We start from the raw sequence: 5007 nt of genomic DNA, 5'->3' as shown, positions 1-5007 counted from the left end.
TATATATATATATAGTATAGTGCCTTTGCAATAATGTACCAATGTGTGTATTTTCATAACTCGTTTTAAATTGTTGAAAAATAAATAACTACATTGTGAATGCAAGTCAATGTTTACATGCTAAATCAGAGTTGCCAGATTCCGCTTAAAATAGCAAATTGTGCTTATTTTCAAAGCTTGAGAATTTAGCTTTAAAGTAGTTAAAAAACTACGAATTTCGCAATTTGCTATGTACTTTAGTGTACTATTTTAAAATAAGGTTGGTTTTTAAGCTGCAAGTCATATGAATCTCAAAAAAAGTATATTATTAACAATCTTATCTCCATAGTTCACTAGTTTCTGTAAATCAGATCTGGTAACTGTAGGCCAAGTACTGGAAGACTCAAGACACAATGTGTTGAAGCTATTTTCTTTGAAGAAGTCATCTCGACAGGATCTTCCAGCTCCAGCTATAAAACTTCACCAAACATGGATCTACCTAGTACATCAAATGGTAAGGAATTACTAAACTGTACAAAGTTTTATGCTAGAACATTTGTTACAGAATTGTCCCTGTCAGGGACAATTCAGTCCCTATTCTATGTGTACTCCATCACATAGTGACGGAGTATGTGGGAATAATTTTGTTGACACTGTCCATTTTGTCAATTCTACAACAGCAGATAATATGAATTCCCAGAGATATTTGTAACTTGAGATACTTGGTTTGGTTTGGTTAAGCTAGGTTAGGTTAGCCTAACCCAGTAAATCCTCCCTGGCTAGAATATAAACCCCGGACAAAGTGCTCGTGAAATGCCAGGCATTTGCAAATATGAGGATGTGGTTGATTATATTATATTCTTTTCTATATCATAGATGTTCAATATATGAAAAATATTTTAGACTTAAAAATGGACCCCTGAGGTACTCAACTTACCACATTTCTTCATATTCATTCCCATTTAGTATGACCTTTTGCTCTCTTTGTTTTAACTATTGTTTTGTGCACTTTACAATTTTTTTCATGAACCTGTAATTTCCTTGCTAGTCTTCCATGTGGTACCTTATTAAAGTCTTTAGCATAAACCATGTATACTACATCCACCGGAAACCCTTTATCTGAGTACCATGTTACCATGTCCCAAAAGTGAGGAGGTTTATAAGGTAGCATCTGTTTTTAAGAAGACCATGGTGTGTCGATTGAATAAGATTGTTCACTGAAAGATGGTAAATGATTCCCTCCCTTAGGATTTTCGCCATGAGCTTGCAGATGTGTTATACCTAGCTGATCGGACATTAGTTTTGTGCTTAACTCTTTCTGCTTTTTTTTAAATACTGTAAGGGTGAAATTTTCATATTTCAAATCTCGGGGTACTATCCCTTGGTTCAGATATTTTGTGGAAAGTATTTTCAGCAGTATTCATAGTTCTTCTGTCAGTTTATTTTCCTTTATAATTAAGGTTTGTTTTCTTTTGTACCATAGAAAGTACCACAGAAAGGTGTTATAATGTTGTGTTAGCTTTTCTGTACAATTTTTCTTTTTTGTTTGTATAAAAGGCTATGCAATGAATTCAAATATTTACGCTACCAATCAATTTTTCAGATAGATCATCGGATTTTGACAGTATGCTGTACATACCAGATGTTCCAAAAATAACTACAGTCAACAATAATGGTACTGTGTTTACTATTTTTATACTTTATATATAGGAAGACAAGTTCAATCAATGAGCATTTTAATATATCATCAAAATTTTCATACATTTCTTTCACTTTGTTACACTTGTAAAAACTTATTCTTAGCTATATTTATATAAATGTTAATACCACTGTTAAATGAACATATTGATTTGTGTCCTTATTAGTTATAGCTTATTTATGTTGACCCAGCACCTTACTAAAGGGATTACCTTAACTTGTGTCACTATCTCTCTAGGGGGCTCCAGGTAGGCAGTATAGGTAATGCCACTAACATGCATATCATTATGGGAAAGTCCATAATTTAACACATAATTATAAGTAGGTAATTTGTAGCAAATTTTAAGATTATTAATAGGTACATTGTAGCATAATTTTGCATAAGCATAATTTTCTTGTTTTGTTCTTGTACTTTTCCTTCGAACACTATTATTTTCTCTTCAGAATTTCACCGGAGAATAGCAGTGATGACTAGAGAACATCTTGAACGTGAGTACCAGAAAGCACGTGCTGCAATGATACAAAGAAATGAGTACTTGAAGAGACTCTTAAACGTGGAGGAACCAAACTCAATAAAGGTGACAAACAAGAAACAGAAAAAAGATAACATACAGGATGTATCACACATTAATTCAAAACAAAGACCAGCTGCACCCCAATCTGATGGTAATCTTCTATTATTTTTTTAACAATATTTCTACAGCTGTTATTTGTGTACTTTCCAATAATATTTGTTGCCTATTTTTAAGTGTATGCTAGACAATTATGGAGATTAAATTACTATAACACTGAACAACTTGGTAGCATAAAGTTAGTTATAGTAATATCTTGAGATTTGTCTGAAAATATTAATACTTGTATACAATTTGCAATTATGTACCATGCTTAAATCTTCAAATGTGCCACCCAGACATTCTGCCTGCTATACTTTCACCACCACACATTCAAAATGCGGGCTATTCTACTAGTGGCAGAACGTACACTCAAAGTTATTTGGCAGCTGGTGAAGAAACTTTGGAATCATTTGATGTTGGTATGTCCCAACATCATTTGTTGGTATTTAAATGAGGGTTTATTTAATGGACACACGTCATAAATATTATGTACCAAAATTGTGCTTAATGCCTATGAAATTTTGTTTAACATATTATACTAATCATTCCTTTCACTTACAAATTTTTCTTACTAATTTGTAATCCCATATTTCAAAGTACTTGCTGCAGAACTTGAACAAATTAAAGATTCTCAGCCAAGTGTTTCTGACTGGCAAAAAAGAAGAAAAAATGCAGAGATTAATTGGGGAGAAAGCAGGGCAATGCTGTTCGATTGGACATTGTCTGAGTTGGGTGTTCCAGATAAAGGTAAATTAAATATTGCTGTGTTCATTAAGGTTATACTGTATAATAAGCATCATATGCAAATTAATGACACTCTATTAATACATTTAGACTTCAGATTGTTTAAAATGTTAGGTATACAGTATTTAAAATTAGTATAAATAATTACCCCTTTTTTCATCAGGTAAAGTTTGTGTACAATGTACAAATTGTGAGGCAAGCATCAAATGTGAAGACTGTTTTGCATTTTTGTGTCACATTTGTGACCAAATGCAACATTTTCTCATGCCTTTCCACCACAGATTATATTGGAAAAATGGCTTTTATGAGCCATTAGACCCGACACAAACTGTGTGCCCTGAAGGAAATATCTTTCACTGGAGTAAGTATACGATACCTGTATAAAATCCGTACTTTGTTCCGAGATTACTTCTACTTCCCAATCCCAGTCTAGAGCTACGATTATCTTGGTATAACAAAATAAAATGAATAAATGTTTCATTTCAGTCATTACAACATTTGGAGAAGTCTTAAAGTTTAAACCTGACACTTGGTTTTATAGATTGATTTAATCGTCTGATTGTTTCTTTTCTGTGAATTTCTCAGTCATTATCTGGAGAATAATGTCAATATTTTGTACAATCAAGAAACAATGAAATATTCAGTCTGAAATTCTTTTCCATAAAACTCATTTTGTCAAACTGTCTTCCTTTTCTTTGTTACCAGAACCTGTTGTACCAGCCCAACCACCAAATTCTTGCCCCTACTGCACAGATTGCAAGTTTAAAATTTCAAGCTCCAGCAATCTCTGCATCTTCAACACTATAATGGGTAAATAAACTTTAAAATTTACCCTTTTATTTCCATTACCGGATATTCCTGAATCACAATACATTTTGAAATTTTTGTTGCTATAAATGTTAATTTTTACATCACTATTTTAGCAAGTCGCCACACCACTCAATGCACTGTATTTTAAACTACAGGAAGGTATGACCTCTATACTCCAATCTATACATGCCACTGTGGATATGAGCATCAACAACTAGGCAAGACCAGGCACAAGTCTGGTTTCTATTCATCATTAGGAAAGAGCAGCACATTCTACAGCACCAGTCTGCTTGAATCATGGCACCATATAAAAAGAAATTGTCCCGGAACATCATTTCGGGCATTAGTCACTGCACTGGAATCCTTTGGTGCTTTTCGTGGGCGTGTATGTTTTGATACCGTTATTCTTAATATTTTCAGTTTTATATTTCAATACAAAAATTATCAAAATTTTGTAGTAATGTATATTCATTTATTAATAATTAGTTTTTAATTTTGTTCAAACACAAAATGGAATGTTTTTTTTGTTTATTTATCTTATGTCATAATATGCATTTTAAATGTCACCATCTAAAAAATTCTATTCCTAGATTGGACCCATTAATTATATAACTTCGAAGAGAGTGTTCTTCGAATGGCGATTCCAGCAATATGAGCTGAGAAAAATTAGAGGAGAAGCTGACAATGAGTGTCCTGCTTGTGATAAAACCCCTTTAGCAGTACATATTGATGGCAACAAGAAGCTGTATCGTTACAACAAAGTTGGGAGGTAATAAAATGTGCTTTACAGATACTTAATGTATAGTATTCTTTTGTTCTCTACACACACTATATTATAATGAATTATATTGTCTTCAAATTAATGTTCTTATAAATAAAGTATGCACATATAAATATACATTGTCATATGACATATTTTTTAACTGAGTATGTCTTTATAGTTTGCCTTTCAATTGCATCCATATCATCATTTTATTTATCTAACACCATGTAAATTTTTGTTTTATGTAAAATTTAGCAGTGCATCAGAATTCTTCATATAAAACATTTTTTGATACCCCATTACCCATTGTTTAATATTATAGTGGTTACAGACAATAAATAATTATTTCTGAATTATCATTGCAGAGGTATCAGAAACCCCTATTATTCTGATAGTATC

At 32.3% G+C, this 5007-nt stretch overlaps 2 long non-coding RNA genes across 2 annotated transcripts; both read left to right on the top strand.

Moving 5' to 3' along the window:
• Positions 1-354: 354 nt before the first annotated feature.
• On the top strand, positions 355-2328 carry LOC138360083 (uncharacterized). Its single transcript, XR_011226199.1, has 3 exons — positions 355-493; positions 1583-1654; positions 2122-2328. It is a non-coding gene; the product is annotated as an uncharacterized lncRNA (long non-coding RNA).
• Positions 2329-3228: 900 nt separating this feature from the next.
• On the top strand, positions 3229-4606 carry LOC138360113 (uncharacterized). Its single transcript, XR_011226206.1, has 4 exons — positions 3229-3396; positions 3741-3845; positions 4001-4230; positions 4436-4606. It is a non-coding gene; the product is annotated as an uncharacterized lncRNA (long non-coding RNA).
• The last annotated feature ends 401 nt before the right edge of the window (positions 4607-5007 follow it).

This window comes from Procambarus clarkii, unplaced genomic scaffold (genome assembly GCF_040958095.1).
Source record: "Procambarus clarkii isolate CNS0578487 unplaced genomic scaffold, FALCON_Pclarkii_2.0 HiC_scaffold_95, whole genome shotgun sequence".
Classification (NCBI taxonomy): Eukaryota; Metazoa; Arthropoda; class Malacostraca; order Decapoda; family Cambaridae; genus Procambarus; species Procambarus clarkii.
Note: the sequence above shows the minus strand (reverse complement) of the source record. Positions and strands in the feature narration are given on the sequence as shown.